The following is a 23,797-nucleotide window of genomic DNA, read 5'->3' as shown; positions in this document are numbered from 1 at the left end:
TATTTTCCACCCTCATGCTGAATGTTAAATGATAGATCTGGTATAATCTCCGTGGTCCCCAATCCTAGCAGGCAGAATCTTAATTCACTGAAGGAAAGACACCATGTTCTCCGTTCTAAGAAAAAAAAAAAAATTAAAAAAAACCCATTGGTTTGCATTTCTTTTAAATAGACTATTCTAAAAGCATTTCTTATTTGGCTCTTCTGTTAAGAGCAATGAGCATTATGCTAGGCACTTTGGGATTAATGGATCATTTTTTGTTTTTAAATCTTTGCTACAGTTAAAAGTAATTGGGAAGACAAAGTGGATGCCCATAAAACAATGGAAAATAAAAGTCTGAGTATATTTACCTATTACTTCAAAGCAATTACAATAAATGTTTCAGGATTTTATGGAGCTACCTTGGTTAGTAAAATGCCTCCTAAACATGGTAGGGTTTGCAGAATGATTAGGCTTTACCACAAAATTTTTTTAAAAAGAGAAGTTATTTTATAGGCGGAAAAGATAAAATGAGCAAAGATAGTAAGAATGAGAAGGTAGTATTCTGAGAGCACAAATTAGAGTTTGCATGTTGGGGAAGAGTTAAGAGTAGTTTGTGTAAGGAGAGTAGCAAAATCTATAAGAGATATAGAAAGCCAGAAGAAATTTATATTTATAATTGACTGATGGAAGACTATAGCAGGGTTTGGAGCAGGGAATTGAGATATAAACAAAACGTTTTTCTAGGATTAAACTTGTAGAAGTAATTACCAGTAGACAAGGATAAGAGAGAGTCTGCAGTCAGTGGGGTTCATTAGAAGGCCCCCGGCAACATCCAATTAAGAAAGTGAGTTTAAGTTAAAAAAAAAAATTTTTTTTTAAGAAGGTGAAGGTCAGGTCAATGAAAAGCAAGATATGTAGGATTTTTGCTTTCGCTAATATGGCAGATTAGTTATGCCAAAACAACATTCCCACGAGAAAAGATATAGATGTTTTAGAAAAAGTATAACATTCCCTTAAATACATAACTGATTATAAGAAAGGAGAAGTAATTAATTGCCTTGGGCAGAAATCTAATAGTGCTGAAAACCAGAGTGCTCAGAGGACTAAAAACCACTCTGGAAAGATTAACCATTCTCAGGATAGAGAGTTAATAAGATGCTGATTTTGTACTGAGAAAGGAGTTAGATTTAAGACCCCTTTCTGCAGCCAGGAACTCAAGAGTGTATTTCACCAGTCAGAAGTTGGACTAGATAAAACAGTAGCAACAACAAAATACCCGCTCATGCCAGGAAATAACAAGCAAATGTATGCTTGGGGTATGAAATCCAGTTTGGGAAAATATCTCCTGTAATAATCTGTAACTACAAAACTGTCCCTGGAAAGGTTTGGAGGTTATAGACCTTGTATTAGCTGCATGATTTAAGAAGATCCAAAATGATAAATTAGTTTTAAATGTCCCCATGTTGGTAACATACCCTGGAACCTGGAAGGTGATTTTTTCCCCCCTCTGGAGAAATACACCTTCAAAGTGGGAAGAAGGCTTCTCATAGATAAAGCACAGGTTAACATAAACACACGAACCCAAATTTAAAAATCCATAAGGCAACAAGCCACCAAGAATAAGCGTTAGCAGTAGAAGCAAACAGCAGGTTAGATCTTCAAGGAATTCAGATTTTTTGTATGCTCAAACATAGAATGCAACACAAATACGTTTAGAATTTTTAAAAAAATAAGTAGATTTGACATAAAAAGACAATTAAATAGAACATCTAGAGTTATATATTAAAATTGAAATGAAAAAGTGCAAGTTAAACAGAAAATTAGATACAGCTGAAGAAAATTACTAGTGTATTAGAAATTATGTCTAAGAAAATGTGATACGTATACACAATGGAATCCTATTTAGACATTAAAAAAAAAAAATGGAATCCTGCCATTTGTAACAACGTGGATGAGCTTGGAGAACATTGTGTTTAGTGAAGCAAGTCAGGTACAGAAAGAGAAATACTCATGTCCTCACTCATAAGTGGGAGATAAAATAAAGAAAGAAACAAGAAAGAAAGAAAGAGAGAGAGAGAGAGAAAGAAACAATAATCACAATAATGCATTGAATTTTTAGAAGGAGAACAGAACTGTGCTTAGTAGAAGGGGATAGGGGAAGGGGGTTAATGAGAAATTGGTTGACAGACACTAAGAATGATTATGTATTGAAACGTTGAATAAGTTGACTATTCTGATTTGACCATTGCATATTGTACACAAGTATTGGCAGTCGACTCTGTGCCCCACAAATATGAACAGTTATGTTTCAATAAAAAAAAGAAATTATGTCTAAGAAATAATACACAAATTCAGCACAGAGAAACAAGAGGATGAAAAATAATGCTGTGAAAGAGACATTGAGAATGAAAAATGAGCTCTGATATACATAAAATCCAAATTCTATTCTTAAAAAAAAAAATCATGAATGGGAAGGAAACAATATCTGGAAAGAGCTCATACTTATGAAAGCTACGAATCTTCAGATTCAGAAAGCTCAGTAATTCCCAAAGCAGATCAATTAAGAGGAAACCCACACTTAGAGACAGTATAGGAATCTTGTAAAATACAGAAGTTATAGAGATCATACTACAAATAGCTAGACATGGAGAAGCAGCCCCCACTTACAAAAACTCAAGAAGGAGCCTGACTGTGGAGGCTGGCAATGAATGGTTTCTCAACAGCTGTAATAGAAGCCATGAGGAGGTAAAATAAAATGTGTTCAAAATCCCATGAGAAAATAACTGTCCACTTAGAACTATATCTCTACCTGCAGCCAAAAAAAGTATACATATTACTCAAGAAAAAACTTGTAAAACAAAGAAAATGTTTGATAAACAAAAAAGTTCACTTCAGAAAATTGGAAAACAACTTCAAATTTGATTGACTGAGATGCCATAAAGCATAGTGGCTGGAAAAATTGGTAAATGCAATTAAATCTAAACAAATACTGATTAGATGAAGCAAAAACAATAACGTCTAATTTGGGGGATAACAATGCATAAAATAGGATCAGGATATTGACAAAAAAAATCTATAGATTTGGGGGGGGTTGTTCAGGTTGATTTTCTAACAATATTATTTAATAAATAACATCTGGTTTCAAGTAAGCCTGAGGATCCCAGAGTTAAACAAAGTGAAATAGGTTTTTTCTTTACTGCAAGACTTGGGAGAATGTTTTAAATGATAGGTCTGTGAATCTCTAAAGAGGCAGGTGATAGTTGGCATGTCAGCAGCACATATTTTAGGGAAACCTCCACTCACTTAAGTGAAAACTGCATTTCTGAAAACATCCATTCATCCATCCATTGAGTGTCTTTTGACTCACAGCGCAAGTGTTTGGCACCATGAGGGACTTATGGAAATGTCAGAATTGGTTCATTCTGTGCATCATCCTTGTAATGAAAATAAACAGCCCAGCCTGTTAAATAAGTAGCAATACAACTAAGAAGACTATGAGAAAATATGCACAAAAGTGCCCCTTTGGATGGATCGGCTTAAAAATGAAAGGTAATATTTATGTTGGACAGAAGCCAAAGACGCACAGGACATTCACACCCATTTAATGTGGCCGCGGTTCCAAAGAAACGTGACTTCTGAGAGGAAATCACAAAGGTCAATACACAATTCAATTCGAGTTGAAGTCTTCCAACTTCCATCACGCTCACCCCACTAAACTACTTATGCTGACTAACTTCTTTCATCCTACCCTCCAAAGTTAACTATTTCTACTCACCTCTCTCATCTAACCCTCCAAAAAGCTATTTATATCAACCTTTATCATTCTACCCCAATAAATATTCACACCACTTCCATCATCCCATCTGCAATAAACTACATCAGCATTCTTTATCCTATCATTTATAAAATATTTATACCAACTTCTTTTATCTGGTCCTCAATAAACATTTACACTGCACCTGTTATCCCATCCCCCAATAAACTATGTCAACCTCCTCCGTTCTATCTTCAATAAAATGTTTACACCAACTTCCTTTATCCTTTACCCAATAAATATTTATACTAACCTCCATTACATTGTCCTCTATAAGCTATTTCAATCAACTTCTATTATCTTATTTCAATAAACTGCTTATGCCAATATCCATTATTGTATCCCCAATAAACTATTTTTCTTGGGGATGAACCCATGCCTGCAGCAGCTATACTTCTCCAACCACACGTGTTTCATCACCTCCTGACATTGCCCAGCCATTCTTACTTTGACCAACAAGGTTGGCTATGTCCTGACATGAGCTCCTTATCGAGCTACTCCCAAGAAGCCAGGCAAAGCCAAAGACCCTGGTTCAATGACTGGGAGAGAGGGACCTCCAGAGCCTTGAAGGGAGATTTGCTCCTTGGATAAGAACCTGGGACAGGTAGTGCTTGTCAGACAAATTACACAGGGCATGTGTGCTTTACCTTTGACACCATGTAAAGACTGCCTCGTCCTTGGGCGGATCAAATGTCCAACAAAATGTCATGTCCAAAGTTAGAAATATAAATCATTCATCACCATTTTCATTTATTTACTTTGTGGACTAATGTCATTATATCAGAACATACTAATTATGTTCTCCGTCTGTTATAGCAACTTCCAGAATGATTTCTACACCCTTCATACGTGCTGTGTAAAGAATGATACTTTCACTCATCTTAAAACAATCACCTTTGATTTGTGGGAACATGTCCTGTTCCTGGTATTCTGGAATTAGATAAATAAAAATATATCGGTGTCTACATATGCCATGCATTTGTAAATGTCAGTCATGCATTCTTGCTCCTTAGACTTTCAAGAATGACCAATATGACCTTTACTTTTTCCCAATTTTATGTTGAAACTGTAGAAAAACATCAGTCTTCCCAGGTCATTCAAAGGGAGAAGTACACGACAAGTCCTTTGAACATTCCTGAGGTGGTTCACTTCAGATCTTGAGTGCTGCAGATATAAATTTGTTTATGGTTTTTTAACATGCAAAAAGCCTTTAAATCATATTGCTTTTGTCAATGGCATACATTTTAGATTTGAGACTGATATCAGGTGATGGTAAAGGTTGACCTTTCAGTGCTTATGGAGTTTTTGAAAGTTTATCCCTTAGAAAACTTGCTAAAGGTTGTGAGGAGCGATGGAAAACTTAGTTGTTTTTAAGGGTAATAGGACCTATTTTAGGTGAGAAAAATGCAAGCAAGTTCCTGAGAGAGGGCCTAAGTTGGAATGAGGGCTATTCGATCTTTAGCAGAGTACAACTAGAATAAACAGTTTGAAAAACATCAAATATAATTTTTAAAATATACAAAAATTTTCTGTAATATATTAGGCAAAAAATCATGCTGCAGAAGAATCTATACAGAATGTTAACTTTTGTGTTGGAAAGATGGTTAAGTAGGATTACATATTTATTTTTGCATTTGCATAAAGAAAACAAATTTAATAAATGATTACGTGAAAACAAAGGATGAAACGCTAGCATGCAATGTCACAATACATACTTTCTACATCATTTTGAGTTTTGAACTAGTTGAATGTTTTACTAATTTTAACATTAATTGAAATTTAAAATTTCAAAAGTAAGTAATATGTGAATCTGATTTTTAAGAAAGATGGAGACAGATGATTAATTGCTGATTTCTAGTGGAGATTTGCTACTCCGGACATGATTCTGACCAAGACAGGAGAATTGATTGAGACAGTAATATTTTGGGTTGTGGGCACAGTTCAAAGTGTCTTTGAAGAGTTCTTCATAGGAGTAGAAGAAAACATTTTAGATGTATACTTGATACATATGTTTCATGGCTTGAGAAAAATTACTCAAGAAGAGCATATATAATCAACAATCAAATTCCATACATAACATCAAAACAAGCACGAGGATCAGGAAAGTCTCTGACTTTAGAGTTTTCAAAAAGCATGTCCAGATTATCTGACAAAGCCCTCAAGGGAAACCACAAAAGAGAGGCCCAGAATGTAAGTGGAGTATCTTAAATTCAAAAGAAGTTGACACTTAAAGAAATTATTAAGTACAACAGAAAACGTCCATAATTTCATAGTTGCTACAGAAGAACAGGACCTACTGCCTGCGGTAGAAGGTATGCTTTCCATTGCTGAGGAAAAGACAAAGCTCAAATCCTCTCCTGCTTTCCTTCAACTGATCGTTAGGCTGAACAGAATTAGGTAGGAATGGAAGTCTTTGGCTCTTTGCAAGTTGCCTGCCCAATGTCGGTTGTCCTTTTCTTCAAACTGAGTAGTCTTCTTGCTTTGTTCTGAGTGGCAATGTAACAAACTATATTAGAACTCCACGGTCCCTCCCGCCTTGAAGCTAACAGGATTTAAGTGGAAATCATTACCTTGGCTTCCTCAAGCATGGAGATAAAATTAATTTGGCTGGCTTGTTTCTTGTATTCTTCCCTTTTTCATTCTTCTGGCCTGGAATGGGGACATGATAGCTGGAGCTGCAGCAGCCATCTCATGACCACCAAGGTCAGAGAGACCAAGAAGGTGGGACCAAACGTGAATTCCTAAGCCAAAGTAGATACATTTCTCTCCAGAATTTTTGTTAAATGAGAACAGAATTGGAATTCACTTGCTAATTGTGTGAATAAGAACTAGCATTTCTTCAGCATCCACTGTGTTTCAGGCTCTTCACTGGAAACTTCTCTCATACTATCATATTTCATCCTTGCCACATTCCTATAAAATATGTGCTACAATTATTCCCATTTTGCAAAGGAAGAAATGCAGAAATTTCCCACATTGACACTGATAACAAGAGGCAGAGTGGGAACTCCAAGCCAAAGAGTCTGGTTCAAGAGGCTTCATGCCTACAGTCTATGCCAGGTTACGCTGCCTTTCCAACCCACTGCTGCTCCAGCTGCTCCAAGAGATACCACAAGATGCAATTCTGACAATCCTTATGGTGCACAAAGGGTAAAATCCTGAGGGATAAAAAGCCTGTGAATCCAAATGTGTTCCAAAATTTAACCCCAACAATTATCACCTGAGGTATTAAGAGAATGTATTAAAGACAACCTAGAATTATGGTCTCTGAAGAATCTTAATCAATGGGAAAGTTGATATTACATAAAGATTGCAATGAATCTAATGACTTCTTTTATTGTTTTGACTGCAAAAAGTGTATTAAATATGATGGCGGTCATTACTCCATGCATGTGTTTACAATGAAATAGATACCCACACAAAAACACAATTTAAAAACTAACTGACTTCTTTCCAGAAGAATGTCTGCATTGTTCTACCCAGGCAAGCTGTTATTGTCAATCCCATGTTTACCATTTTCTTGCTTTGATTTCTCATCTAGTCTTACTGCATGGCTATGTATTCCTAATACACATGCATGTTTATATGATTCATGTTTAGTGCTTAATTTCTATCTTTTATCTTTAAGTTTGTTAAAACATGTTTAACATTTTAACTTTTGCAGACTGAAATATGAGCATTCTTCAGTCATTTCTCTCACAAACATTTATTGGATCGTACTGGACTCCAAGAGAGCAAGTTAGGAAATCAAATCCTCTTAATGTGTCAATATAAGTATTGTCCATGGTTGCTTTTGCTACAACAGCAGAGTTGTGTAGTTGCAACAGAAGTTATATGATCCACAAAGCTAAGAATATTTACCATCTACAAGTTTCTGGAAGAAATGTGCTGGCCCCTGTCTTCCAAGAGCCTGAAATGACAGAGATATAAGAGTAATGTAAATGAAATGCTGTGGACACTGTTCACAGAAAAAGGCCAGAGTCTGTGGATCAAGAATCTAGCCATTTCTGGAGAAAGTTAAGAAGGTTTCAATGAAGACCTGACACAAAACACAAGTTTAAAAAACTGAATTTCAGAAATTGATGGAACAGAAGGACTTGGAAAGAGGTGAGAAAATTGGGGAAGAAATAGCAAATAAGGGGAGGAGATTTTGGCTTATCTGGAAGACAGGATTTTTTTTTGTCTGTGACTTTGACTTTTTTAGGTTCCGCCTACAAGTGAGGTCAGGGGCTGAGGGAGGGAAATTGAGGAAATGTTGGTCAAAGGATACAAAATTTCCATTAGACAGGAGAGGTAAGTTCAAGAGATTGATCATGCAATATGGTGACTATAGTTAATAACAATGTATCATATCCCTGAAAATTGTTAAAAGAGTACACTGTGTGTGTTCTTATGACAAATAAATATGTGAGTTCATGGATATGTTAATTATTTTGATTGAGTCATTACAATGTACACATATAGCAAAACATCATGTTGTACACGATAGATATATGCAGTTTGTATTTGTCAATTAAAAAAATAATAGAATGACCACCTATTTACTGGGAGTTCTATTCAACATGACTTTCGTGCTCTGAGCAAATAGAATCACTGAATTAAATGACCTTCATCTGTCTGCTAGCTAGAAAATATTGCTATTTGGAGAAAACAGCTTTTTTCCTGTGTTTGGAAAAATAGACTTGATATGAATTCAATTTCTTGGTTTACATGGCAGCTCCATTTCCCCCATAAAACATGTATTAATCCCCAGTCCATTTAATCCAAAGGGCCTTGAAAATTGTTAAAATCATCTTAAATATAGTGAACTTTAATTGGTGTCGTGGATTGGATTATGTCCCCCCAAAACTCACTGGAACTTGAATTGTGTCCCCCAAGTTTTATATATCAGAAATTTGGTCCCCACTGTGACTGTTTAAAAGGGTGGGAAATCTTATTATGGCAATTGAAAGGTGGAGCCTTGAAAAGGTGATTGGATTGTAGGATCATGCCTTAGGTAATGGATTAATAATGATGGTCAAGGGCATGGTTCCGAGGGCTTTAAAAAGAGAGTAAATGAGACCTCTCTCTCTGCCTCGACCATCTTGCAATGTGAGACCCCTGGGTCACTGTCACCACCACCAAATGGAATTTGGACTTCCTCGGCTCAGAAACTATAAGCAATACATTTTGTTACAAAATTAATAAAGAAAATAAATTACCCACTTGCATGCATTTTGTTATAAGAAACAGAAATGGACTAATACAATCCCTTCACCTAAGAAAATGCATAAGAATTATTTTGATGACGTGAATGTGCTTGGAAGAAGTTGGTGTGAAGGAATAAATCCTCCAGTCTCTTTCTGGGATCATTGTCTCAGAAAAGAATAATCTCTAAAAACAATGAAAAGTTACAAGGATCTTTCGCAAAAGCTACCTATTGCAAAACAAGGGCAGATGCAGCTCCAGGAGCTGCTGGTGGTTTTTACAACATCTGCATCTGCCATATTTCTTTTCCTAAAACCCCCAAATACACTCTTACAGAAGTTGACTGATTTACTGCTATGGGCAGACCCCTCCAAAGGTGGCCACCTGCTACAAAGCAGGTTTCCCCATACCAAAGAGCATCTAAGAGATTGATTAGGAGTTCCGCTATTCAATCATATTTCATAGCTGAGGAGTTCTACAAAACTTGAGAAAGAGATGTAGTGATAGAAACTCTATTTTTCTTTAAATAAGCACTTGTTGGTTGTCAAGGTGCCACATAATGGCTGTGCTGGGTATGATATTTATTATGAATGTACATGCATTCGAGGGTTATTGATTTTAGTATAAAGTGCCCAGGCTACAGGCTATGAATATGCTTTGGAATTCAGATACACCTGAATCCCATTTGAGAGAGAAAACAGCATGAGAACAAGAAGCACCCTGAAGCGTATGAGGTGGTAGGACCACTTACTTGTGTATTTATTCATGTGACGAGCAGAGGCACTGAGTCAGGACAGCCACATTGGTGCAAGGTGCTATCTTAAGGGTAAATAGTCTCTGCAGCATAGCTGTGATTTTCATCTTTCACACAATGTATGGTTGAGAATAAGGCAGATGAACATTTGGCGGTCTGTTCAGAAAACATCAAAGCTTATTTCTAATTTGTGAAAAAATAAATAGACAATTTCAGCAATGTATTATGACAACACTTATTCTGGTTTTACAGGCAACTGCCACCTTTGGCAGTTGTCAAAATATTGGAATGCAAATATTATTTGAATGTGTCACTTGAAAAATACTTATTTTGCACTTACGTTATGCAGAATGCTTTATTTTGCTATCATAGCCGTAGAGTTAGTTGCTCTTTCTGTAAAGTCGCTTCAGTTTTACTTATTTTTTTTATAAGTTTCTTGCTTCCACACCTTTCCCATAAAGTGGGTGATAATAAATCATTCTGATTTCATCCCACATAGATTGCTCAGCCTTTCTAGCTAACTCATGCTATTGCATACTAATAATTTCACACCAATCCAATTTGCTGATCCTTTTACTTCAATTTTGAATCAAAAAGGAACTTTATTGATCCCAACATTGTATTCTACTGGGTTGTTTTCACTAAAATAAGGGATTTTTATCGTTGACTTATAGGAATGAACAAAAAAAATTCCATAACTTGATTTCAAAGAATTTGAAAATGTGAAAATATCCTACTCTCACTAAAGTTAATGTTGAACTTTCGGAAGGAGAGAACAGATCTATAGTTACTAGAGTAGGGAAAAAAGGGGGGTGAAGAGGGGTCAGGGAGCAATTGGGTAAAGAATGCAAAAGATAGCTATGATTTGTAATGATGAACATGCTAATAATATTAATTTTGTCATCACATACTGTATACAAATACTGATAGTCAACTCTATACCCCATAAGTATGTTTCAATTAAAAAAATTAGCAACAGAAAGAAAATCCACAATGAGCTCATAAGCATTAAAATATAAATTACAAACATCATATTTTATACACAATACCTAAATTATAAAATAGATATTTTGGATGAACATCATTTAAATTATAAAAGTTAAAAACATTAAACTCTTTAACATGCTTCATAACCTACACAATCATAGAATTCAATACTTAGAAATTGCAGGCGTCTTCCAGTTCTAGATGATGAGAGTGGATGCCTAAATGAATAACCCTTCACACTTCCTTCCCCTCAAAATAAAAACAAAATAAAATAAAAAAGGTGTGCTAATAAAGCTGGGGTGACCCATGCCTCATAGATGACAACTCTCCTTCCAAATTGGTTCTCACCACCAATGCAAACCTTGAGTAAGAGAAGAGGGCAGGACACAGAAGCAACACAGACCAGATCATCCCCTAAAGAGACAATCTCACACGAAGTGCCAAAATAGTGACTATGGGACTTGGTAGCTCACAAAACCAGACAAAGAGCCTCAAAAGTGGGAAGGACTTGGGATGGCAGCCTGGAAATAACAAGGCTTTGTGGGAAACAATCAGAATACTGTCCCCTTGGCAACATGGCTATGGATAGGGAAAGAAAGAAAGCGGGGAAAATTACTATTCCCTTGGAAGGAAGGAATAACAAGATACATCAAAAAATTTGCAGAAAAATAGAATGAAATGATAATGCAAATATTTTCATGAAGCTTTTGACGTACCCTTATAGTGCAATCCTACCTTCCCCCTCTCTACCACCACTGTCAACATCACCATTATCATCCATCGAAAAGACCACATTTTACCACAGTAACAGAAAAAAGTGGTCTTGAACTAGAAATCCTGTTAACAAAATGCTAAGAAATGAGGGTGGGGTGTTGGGGGTGGGAATCAAATCAATTCCAAACAAAGCTGCTGTAGAAAGAAAACAGGAAATGCAAACCATGATATTCCAGCTGATGGAAATTCCCCCTCTGAGCAAGAAAAAGAAAAGAAGTACAGCTCTCCAATTTATCCTAATCCTCTGAAACTCTGAGACAACAACATTTCTACGAAACCCAATGGTGGATTGACCTACAACAACCTCTGGTAAACAACACTGTGGAATTCCAGTTTTCCTATTTCTTGACCACAACATCTAACAGCACCTGCTTGCAGGAAGAATCCGAGCTGTTCACAGCATCCTTGGTTGACCTTTGAATCTCTCCTTTTTGCAAGACGACCCTTCTCCAGACACAGATCATGCCTAACATTTGAAGAGAAAGTTCAAAATGTGTAAAACCCAAAAATATCTCCCATGGTTTTAACTAGAAAATAAAATTCTAGGTAATAGGCAACCGTGCTATTTCCAGGAGTATCACAGCTGCATAGGTCATGAGAAAGAAATGCCAGGTGTTCCCAAAGCAATTTTTAGTAAGAGTTTTTAAAATGATACAATGACACAAAAAGTTATCTTATTTCATTCATGGTGCATCTCCAAATGGACTCTTGGGTGATGTTTGGGTGACAATTATAGAATTTTCTCATGTGACTAATCCCTGTTTTCTTCCCCCCTCTCTATTTTTCTCTATGGATCAATGATTTTTAGATAAATTAGAGCAATAGATAATAGTTGATAGATGATAGACAGACAGGCAATTCTTATGAACCCTTTACCCATTTGCATTTAAATGTGTATTTTCTAAAAAAAAAAAAAAAAGACTATTTCTTCCATAGCCACAAAAAGGTTTTCAACTTCAGCATATTAACCATTAATGTCATCTATTCTATCATATGGGTTCCAGTTTTTTATATTGAATCAGAGTCTCTTTAGTATGGTTCCCTTTTGTTCAGGATTCAGTCTATCATTATGTGCCGCGTTTATTGTGTTGTCTCTTTAGCCCTTGAAGAGGAAAGAAGACCTCAGTACTTCTCTGTCTTTGATAACATTTGACATTTTGACGAGCATAGGACACTATTTTAAAGAATGTTCCTCATTTTGGGTTTGTCTGGTGTTTCCATTTGAATTATGCATTCCCGGCTTGGATATAAGTGATGCTTTGTCCTTCTAAGGGTAGATCCGAAGCCACATAATATCCATCTGGGGTTGGGGACACTAATTTTGATTACTTGGCCAGGTGTAATCAAACGACAATACCCTGTCAACATTTACAAACTGGCATGCAACATTCTACCAGTAACAAGATCTCTCCTTTCTTCCCCATTTGTTTATTTATCTATTTGTTATTAGGACGGACTAATGAGTTTCTAATGATTTGCAATTATTTGCTGTGCTCAGCTATTTTAGCACCCAAATTGTCCCAGTATTTGGCCAGTCGAATCCACTTGAAGCCGGCTCATCGAATCATCATTGTGATATGCCCAACATGACTTTGAGATCTTCCCTGCTTTCTGGTATAAGTTGTTGTTTCTGCATCTACTTATGCTGTCCCTAATCCAGCCCTCTTGGAGACAGATGTTTTTCTAAGAAGCCCTCGTTCCTTTTAACAGGGAATGCATGAGAGAATGTATGTAGCTCATTCCTGTTTCTAGATTATTTGCAAAGACAGAGCTACCATTAATATGTGTGCGTGTGTACACCTCTATATCTGTATATATCTAAATATGTGCTTTTATATATATATATATACACACACACACACACACACATGCTTATATGGATACACTAACATTCATTTGTCTATACAGTTGCATATACATATATGTACATATATATGCATATACATGTATATATGCACATATGATATTTTAGAAATTATCAGTCTACACTGATGCATCTAATTCCAATCACCTCCTCCGGTTTCTTCCCACATTCCATTCTGTATTTCTTTCTTCCTTTGTGAGAACTTTTCTTCGGTGCAGTTGTGTTATTTCTCTGAAATGTAGCTGGATTCATTCTTTTTGCTTCAGTTCGCTTGCTGTCTTAGAGGCTTGTTTTTATTTACCTTTATATCACATCACAGGGATTGTCCTCATGTTTCATGGATCTGGCATTGTTTATTTATTTATTTAAATTGATTATGAATATTCATGGGGCACAAAGCTGACCATCACCACTCGCACTCAAGATGTGATGGCCGGTTCCATGCTGGCAGCGTGCCCATTACCACAAATTGCAATTATGTCCCATAACTCCCCCCGAATTAATCTCCGACCTCCCTCCCCACCCCCCTTTCCCCCACTCCACTTTGTACCCCTAGGTCTGCTCTGTCCCTCTGCAAGTCCAGCACACCACTGTGGTCTTCCTTTAAGTATGTGTAAGTATATGGCATAATTCATTTAACCAGTTGCCTCCATGGGGGCATTTAGGTGGCTTTGTACACATTTACCTTTACAAATAGTGCCATGCAAATAACCTTATGCATATGGGCTTTGCAGTGTTGGAGGTGCATTCCTCAACGGGGTAAGTTTCTACGTGTGTGATTGTTGGGTTGTGTGGTAAAGGCATGGGTTGTTCTGGTGCATCTTGTCACTTTTCCTCCATAGCAAGTGTACAATTTGCAGGTCCACTAGCAATGCTTCCTTACAGCCTGGGCAAGAGGTTGCATTGCCAAGGTGTGAACTATTTACCAGTGAAAGAGGAAAGGTATTCTCTAGTAAACAGTATTCAAAAGTATTGCTCTAGTTTATATTCCTTTCACTGTGGGTGAAAATCAGCATCTTTTCATATGCTTAGGGGTCATTTTTCAAAGCACTTTTTGTGAGTTGTTTATTTGTGCTTTTTGTCTGCTCTTAAAAGTATGTGTAGGTTTTCCCCCTTCCCCCTATTTTTGTAAGTTTTTGTATATTAAGGATATGAGGACTGTGTCAAACTGGCATGAGAATAAAGAAAGTAATGGAATACAATAGAATATAATCTGTGATAAATGCTGCAAATATTTTCACTCCATTCATTAGTGGCTTTTCACTTTCCCTATGGCATTTTATGACATGTAGAAATTTTTTGTTTAATGTAGTCAAATTTATCAATCTCTTCGCTTATTAAATGTAGGTCTGTGTCATAAAAAGCCATTTCCTTACACCCAGGTGGAGAATTTTTCCAGTTTTTCTCCTAGTCCTTTGTAGTTTTGCTTCTTTTATCTTTCCATCTCTGTTCCATTGGGGATTCATTACTGGGTGTAGAGTGAGGGATAGATCTATTCTCAAATGGCTGCATACATTTTTCATAATATCATTTATTGAAAACTACACTATAGCTCAAATAATGTGAAACCTAACTTTATCCTATACTAGATTTCTGTATACCCTGGGCTCTATGTCTCTATATTCAATCGTATTCCATTACTTTCTTTATTCTAATGCCAGTTTGACACAGTCCTCATGATTGTCTTTGTTGCATATTTTAATATCCAGTGCGACTACTCTCCCATTATAAATTTTCTTTTTCTGTATAAAACTTGCTTTTTGAGTTAAAAAAAATAAAAAACAAACTCTTAGAGTCAATGCTGCTGTTGAATCTTGTGTGTTTTTTTGTCTTCCAGGGATGTAACTGAAACCCAAGCCATCTTCACACCACTGATAGGCTCTTGAGTTTAATTTTTTTGTACATCTTTGGGAACACACAGGCAAACACATTCAATGTTTGCATTGTAAGAAGTCACCAAGCTACCTTGATTTTTTATTACTGATGACACAGCCCATTAAATTGCCTCCTCTGTAATTAAACATAACGAGTATTAGGTTTTTAGAGTGAGAAGCTTTAGTATTGTTTTTATAAACAAATGAAGACCTGATGGAGAAATATGAGGCTAGCTGATAATATGTTTCACTCTGAAGCAAAGGTAATTTAAGGTTTAATTAATCTCAGAAGGAGGGACTGGCTGTCTCTCATCAGTCCCTGTTGTCAATTTATGTTTTGTTTTACCAAATAATAACCTAACTTGAACCGTCATACAGAAGCACATGTTTAACCAGTCATTGTCTCCAAGTAGTCCATACGTCTGGCCTAGATATCATAAGAATTTTTAAATAAATAGGAGATATCTGGAGTATTTTTCGCACTGTAAAGTATACTTTTAAGAGCTCTCATCAGTTGATTATCGTGGGTATAATTGACAATGAATTGTTAAATAACCATTTTGAAAATTCCCTTGCAATTAAGGAATTTTAATTCTTATTTTTAATAGTCCCAATTAATGCATCACAAAAAGCTTTCTTATAAATTTTCTGTTGACAGTAGTTGAATATCTACGTATAGTAAAATCTTGACTAATGGAATATCACTGATCAAACCCCAACATATTTTTTGTATTTAATGAAATTTATGAGGAAGAGTCAAATACTTTAGGGTTTAAACAAGTCAGACCCTAAAAAAAAAAAATCAGAATGCATGCTTTCCCCAAATTCCTAGTCTTCTAATTTTCTTTACTATAATAGGTAATTGAAACTGCATTTTATTCTGAAAATACTATAAATGAATATAAATTGTTAATAAACTCTGAGTGCCCACATAGTTATCATGTCTTCATTTTATAAATGTATCTTAATTTCTTTTTTAAAATGATTTTAAGTATATTTAATCTAGATACATCCTTTTAAAGTAGATTATTGACACGGAATCTAATTAGGAAAAATACACTTACAGATACAAGTTAATCTTCTTAAACGCATGCCTTGTAGAATTGGAAAATCATTTAGATCGTACGATAAACCTATCTGAATATAAAAGAGAATACATTTTGCACGATGTATCTTCTCTGATAAAATATGATTAGAATTCCTTATTTAATTGTTAAATATATTAGATTACAAGTATCACAGGCCAACAGATTCAAAGATGGAGCAAATAAAAGTATTCTATAGTACAAGTCTAGTTTTAGGCAAATGAGCTTTTTATTTTTAATCACATCATACTGTGCACCTGCCCCACACAATTTATACCCATTGATTCTGTCTTCTGGTCTGTTAGGTAGGGAACTCTTAGTTGGGATTAACCTATAGATTTCTTGCCAAAATCTGCTTATAATTATCCCCGGTTACCAGTGCCTTGACTTCCTTACCTGTAAAGTGAGACATTAGTTAGTCAACATCTGAGAAGGAATAAAGGCTTAATTCTAAGAGAATGGTATTGATCATCTTCACAAATGCTGTAAAATGGGCTGGAAGCATGTGTTGTAAATACCTCTTTTCCAAGTCCCTCAATTGTCAAACTGACTTTATTTGTGTGTGTGTATAAATGAAATTTGCCATCTATCTGTGGGCCTATTTCTCAAGTCCCTACACTGCTCATTCATCTACTGGTCAATCTTGATGCTGATATTATGATATCTTGATTACTGTACCTTGTATACGTCTTAAAATCAGGTAGTTTCTGATCTCCAAATTGGTTCTTTTTTGATCTTTCATTTTGGTTATCCTACACTCTTTAAATTTACATATAAATTGTGGAGCAATTTTGAATAATTTTGAATAATAATTATCAATTTTGACAAAAGATGCCTGCTGGGATTTTGGCTGGGATTGTGTTGATCTATCTACTGATTTGTGGAGAATCAATATCTTGACCAAACCCATGAATGAAATGTACCTGTCCATTGACTTAGGTCTTCTTCAACTTCTCCCAGCAATGTTTTGTAATTTTCAGTGTACAGATATTTCTTGCACATCTTGTGTCAGAATTATCCTTAAGTATTTCATACTTTGGATGGTTTTGTCATTGATATTGTTTTCTGAATTTCAGTTTCCTGGTGTTCATTGCTAGTATTTAGAAATACTATTTGTTTTTGTCTCTTGATCTTTTCTCTTGCAAACTTTCTAAATGCACTTAATAATTCTAGTAGCTGTCGTAATATTCCATCAGATTTTCTATGTAGATGATCATGTCATCTGCAAATGAAGACAGTTTTGACTATTAGTTTTCAAACTGGAAGGTTTTTGCTTTTCTTATGTCACTGGCTAGACTTTTCAGTACTATGGTGAAAAAATGAGGTGAGGGGACACATGAATTGTATTCAGTTTTGAGGAGGAAGGATTCACCATTATGTTACTAGCTGTACATTTTATGTAGATGCCCTTAATCAAATTGAAGAAGTTCATTCCTTTTGTTATTTTGATGAGCACTTTTTTAAAAAAATCAAGAATTGATGTTGAATTTCAACAATTATTTTTCTTCAAATTTTGAGATGATTATATTTTTCTTTTTAAATGTTAATATGGTATTGACTGATCTTGAATATTAAAACAGCCTTACATTCTTAGAGTGATATCCTTTGGTCATGATACAATTACCCTTTGTAATTTTATTTTGCACAGTTTGCTAAAAATGCATTTAGAAATTTTGTCTTTATCCTTCGAGGAATATTGGTCTGTAGTTTTCTGTTCTTGCTTTTGCTGTCTTTGGTCAGCTTTATACATTACAGTAGTCCCTCTACCCCTTAAAGGTGTTTTCTCTTTCTGTGGCTTCAGTTATTAGTGGTTATCCACAGTCCAAATATATTAAATGAAACATTTTAGAAATAAACTATTTATAAGTTTTAAATCTTGTGCCATTCTGAGTAGCATGATGAAATCTCACACAGTCTTGCTCTGATCCATGCTGTATAAGCCACCTGCTTGTTAGTCACTCTAGTGGACTGAATTATTTCCCCCCAAAACTCATTGAAGATTGAATTGCATCCCCCAAGTTTTTATGTATTAGAAACTTAGACCTTGCTGTGACTGTTAAAAGGGTGAGAAATTCTGTTATGGTAATTGAAAGGTGGAGCCTTGAAGAGGTGATTGGATTGTAGGACCGTGCAGTAGTGAATGGATTAAAAATGGTGGTCAGGGGTGTGGTTCTGAGGGCTTTAAAAGAAGAGAGAGGAAAGTCTGTCTCTAGCTCTCTCTGCTCTCTCTCTCTGCTCTCTCTGCTTTCACCATAATGTGAAATCCCTGGGTCACTGTCACCACCACCAAATGGGCTTGGACTTCCCAGCCTCAGAAACTGTAAGCAACAAATTTCATTTTCTTTATAAATTACCCAGTTTCAAGTATTTTTTCATAAGCAACAGGAATGGGTTAAAACAGTCACTTAGTACCCATTTCAGTTATTAGATTGATTGTCACAATTTGGCAGTGCTTGTGTTCAATGCCAGCAGCAAGCTTAATGCTACATCACAAAGCCTATGCTATTCCCCTCATTTCAGTTCATCATTGGACATTTCATTATCTCAGGTCATTGCAAGAAGAAGCGTGAACACAGTACAGGAAGACATTTTAAGAGAGAGAAAGACCACACTCAGATTACTTTTATCACAGTATATTGCTATAATTGTTCTTTTTAAAAATCAGTTATCATTGATAATCTCTTACTATGCTTAACTTAGAAATTGAACTTTATTTTAGGTACTTACATATAGAAGAAATCAGTGTATATGGAGTTCAGCACTGTACATGTCTTCAGCCATCCACTGGAGGTCTTGCAATGCATCCCCCATGGATAAGGGGGACCATGTACTATACACCCACTTTTCCTCCCAGCATATGCTAAGGTTAACATGCACTTTAGTTTTACATGTGTTAAAAACCCCACAATACATTTCTATTATTTTTGTTTAGTCAAACTAACCTTTTAAGTAGTAAGCTAAGTCCTATAATTTTATCAATGAGCTACCATTTCTGGTGCTCCTAAGTCTTTTCTGTAAATCCAGATTTCTATCTAGCAATTTTCTTCTGCATGAAGGAATTCTTTGGACACTTACTGTAGTGCAGGTCTGCTGGTTATGAATTCTTTCTGGTTCTGAATACCTGAAAAGGTGTTTTCTTCACCTTTGTTTGGTTTGAAGGTATTTTTGCTGGGTATAAAAGTTTAGGTTATAGATCTTTTTAAGTACCTTAAATATATTTCCTCTCTGACATTGTTACTGACAAGAAATCCAAAGTTATACTTGCTTTTGTTCCTCTATATGTAACATGTGTTTCTCTGGCTGCTTTTAAGTTTTTTGGCTTCATCACTAGTTTTGAGCAATTTGATTATGATGTGCCTTGGTTTAGTTTTCTTATGTTTTTTGTGATAGAAGTGTACTGAGATTTTTAGATTTAGGCTTCTAGGTTTTTGTTTTTGTTTTTTTTAATTTAAGTTCTGAAAATGTCTGGCCATTATTTCTCCAATTGTTTTTTCTGTCCTATCTTCCCCGACTCCTTTAGGTTTTCCAATTACCTACATATAAGGATACTTGTTGCCCCACAGCTCATTGATGCTCTTCTTATTTTTTATCCTTTGTTTTCTTTTCCCCTCCTTGGGTAGTTTTTTTCCCCATTTTGGGTAGTTTCTATTGCTATGTATTCAAATGCTTGATGCCTGGAATGCAGGACATTGTATTTTGCCACTTTGGGGGTTTGGGTTTTTTTATTCTTCTAAAAATTCTTAGGTTTTATGATGAGTTTTAGTTAAGCTATTTGGAATAAGATTGATCACTTTGGGTCTTGGTTTTAAGGATTATTAGGCAGGACCTGAGCTGTGTTCATGCTACTGCTAATCATTTCCTCCTTACCAAAGTATGACCGTCCTCAACACTCTACATCATGTCTCATGTCAGAGGAGATATTTTTCTTTCCTTCTGGCTGGTGAGAACAGGCACCGTATACAGCCCACTGTGTGCACCGAGCGGTTTTTTGATTCTTCTGGATGTCTATATCCCCATTCTTGGGTAATTTTCTCACCTGCATGTGCTGACCAGAAATCTGCTAGATGCTCAAGGAGGACACTGCTGTTCTCTGAGCATCTCTCTCCTCTGCTGCAAACTCTGCTCTTCAAACTAACTCCCTTGCTTTCTCTAAATTTTCAGGCCTATCATCTCAAATCAGGGAGTCTGCTGGCTCTGCTTTGGTTCACCTTTCTTCCGTCATTGTCTAGAAGCTCTCTCAATGTGATAGCTGTACAATCAAAGTACTTACCTCATTTGTTAGACATCTTTCTGGAGTCACTTATCTATTGATAGATATCCAGTGTCTTGAAAACTATTGTCTTACATGTTGTCTTTTGATTGTTTTGTGGGGAAGGTAATTTCCTGTTACTCTCTGTTAGTCAGAAGTTCAAGTCTTAAATTAACTTTCTACATCTAAATTTATATAAACCTTTATTATGAGAAAATGTCTACAGTATTTGATCTGAATGTGAAAAATATGGGCCTCAGCTGAAGTTCCTGTTGGTCTTTCTATAACGGAGAAGCAATATGGAGCCAAGGATGGGCAGCCATACTTCAAAGCTGAAAACTATGCGTTTGTATTTTGGCCTCAAAACTCAATTGGGCAGTCAGTAAAACAAAACTTTCCATATCTCCATTTTCTTATGCATAATGTAGGGACAACAATTATACTGTCTTATAAGGTTGTTGTGAGGACTAAATGAGTTAGTATTTGTAAGAGCCTTGGAACACTTCCTGGCACACAATAAGCACCATATGTGGCTGTTAAAAAAAAATAAATGGTAAATCCAAGAAGGAATTATAAATGTTGCAGTGAAATAATGGGAAAGTACTATCTGTGATTTCAGGAACCATTATGTAGACAAATAGCTCTCTCATTCCAGTTGTAATGGTTTCATCAATAAATTATGTTTAAATCTTTTATAGCATGATATCACATCAGTATTTTTTAAAATGGGTCATCTTGACAAGATTGAAATTAGATCATTAATCTTATTTTTAATTCAGAATTCTAATGATACTTGCTGCTAAACACATAGAGTAATTATCAGACTTACAGCTACTTACTAACAAAAGAAAGGCTTTTTCCCCCCCTTTATAGGGAAAAAGGATAAACATGTATTTTAAAGGAAAGTGTTAATCTTATGCAAGAAATGGGTTGATGTCCAGAAACAGAAACATTTAATGGATTCAGGGGAGCATATTTCTTATGATCCCCTCTTTGAAATAGGATGCATGTCTTGTGTCTCCCTCAAGGTCAGGACAACATGGCCAAATTTTCCAAATGAACTAAATGAACTAGGAGTAGAAATTTGATTACCCAATCACTTACTGCCTTGAACTCTTCTGCATATAAAGGTTCCTGTTACTACCTCCATCTCTTATAACTCCAGTTCAACTATTATTATCCAAAATCATCTATATGTAGACAGCTTAGGGACTTAGAGGAGGCATAGGTTTAGTGAACTATCTTAGAGAAACAGACCTGAACACAAAGGTGGGAAAGCATGGCCCTCTTCTAGGTCACTTATTTGGGACCTTCATATTGTTTGTATTCTGAAAGGTCACTTGGTTTTAAGCATGAAAATTTGGATTTGATCAAGATCATATTCACCCATCTCAAGTGGTGTGATCCTGGTCCTTAAACGCTATATGAACTCAGAGAAGTCAGGGGCAAGAGAAGGTAGGGTGGATGTGAAATGTGTCATCTTGGCTTTGCTGAACTCCATCTGTGAGAAATCCTTTTATGTATGTTTCCCATGTGGGTGGCTCACAAAGGCAGAGGGAAGCAGCAGCCGTCTTGCAGGTTCCACACAGTATTGCTGGTCTGCTGACCCACCTTTGCGGGTGTGAAGCAGCAGCTGGGTCTGCAACTACCCAACCTTCCCTTGGACCATCCTTCAGCATCTCTGATTCCTGGGCTAGCTGTGTGCCTTCAGCTCTGTGAAGAAGGGCCCTGGATTTTGCAGGACAACCTCATCACTAAGGTCACAGGCAATGACGTGACACAAGTTTTCCATCTGTCTTCTTCTGTTCCGACTGCTTATAAACAACAGAAATGCATTTCTCACAGTTCTGGAAGCTGGATGTGCAAGATCAAGTCGTGGCATGTTCAGTGTCTGGTGAGAACGAGCTTCCCAGTTTCTAGAAGGCACCTTCTGGCTGTGTCCTCACATGGTGGAAGGGGCTAGGGAGCTACCTTGGGTTTCTTTTACAAAGGCACGGATCCCAATCATGAGAGCTCCATTGTCATGACCTAATCACCTCTCATACCCTCATCTTTCTGCCCCAGCTCACACTTCTGGGCTCCAGCGTGTTCACTATCCTCCTTTCTTCATGACTGCCTGCCCTATAGACTTCAGCTCCAGCATTAAATGCAAAGACAAAAGCCTTGTGGAAAAAACTCAGCCAGATCTTCAAGTGGTTAAAGTCCAATTCCTGTAGCAAATATAGATTTGCAGGAATAAGATAAAACTGTGAGGCCCAGTAAATGTATAAATGAGTATAATGCCACATAGTGAAAATAAATACTCTTTTCTTATTGAAACGGGACTGAAACCTTTGCTAGCCTCAGACATAAAATCAACGTGTTCACTAGGGTGGGTTTATTCTTTCACAATTTGGAAAGAGAAACGATTATCAGTGGAACAATCAGCCGTGAGCCTCTAGTTTAATAATTAACATCAGAAGAAATGTTTTTAAACATTTGAAGAATGAATATCTTTTTCACTCGATGGCATATTCTTTGGATATGAAACAGTGAAGAATAGGGTTTTCTCACTACTGCTTTAAAAAGAAGTGTATAGGAAAACTAATAATAATGTGTTATTGATTTTTAAAAAAGAGCCAAGAAATTAGATAATAGTAATGACCTTCTTTAAGGATTTTCCTCCTTTTGCAGTTCTTAAAAGTAAAATGAACCTGTAGATCACTTTGGGTAGTATGGACATTTTCACAATGTTAATTCTTCCACTCCAAGAGCATGGAACGTCCTTCCATCTTCTTGTGTCCTCTTTAATTTCTCTCAACAATAGTTTGTAGTTCTCCTTGTAGAGATTTTTCACATCCTCGGTTAACTTTACTCCTAGGTATTTTATTTTTCGGTGACTATTGTAAATGGGCTAGCTTTCTTAACTTCTCTTTCTGCTAGTTCATTGCTGGAGTAAGGAAATGCCACTGATATGGGTACAGATTTTATGAATATGACCCCAAAAGCACAGGCAACCAAATGAAAAATAAACAAATAGTATTATATCAAACAAAAAGCATCTGCACAGCAAAAGAAACAATTAACAGAGCAAAAGGACAACCAAGAGAGTGGGAGAAAATATTTGCAAAATATACATCTGACAAAGGAGTAATGTCCAGAATATACAAGGAACTCAAACAACTTAACAGCAAAACAACAACAACAACAACAAAAATAAGTAACCCAATTAAAAAATGGGCAAAGGA

This window comes from Cynocephalus volans, chromosome X (genome assembly GCF_027409185.1).
Source record: "Cynocephalus volans isolate mCynVol1 chromosome X, mCynVol1.pri, whole genome shotgun sequence".
Taxonomy (NCBI): domain Eukaryota; kingdom Metazoa; phylum Chordata; class Mammalia; order Dermoptera; family Cynocephalidae; genus Cynocephalus; species Cynocephalus volans.
This window is presented reverse-complemented; position numbering follows the sequence as displayed.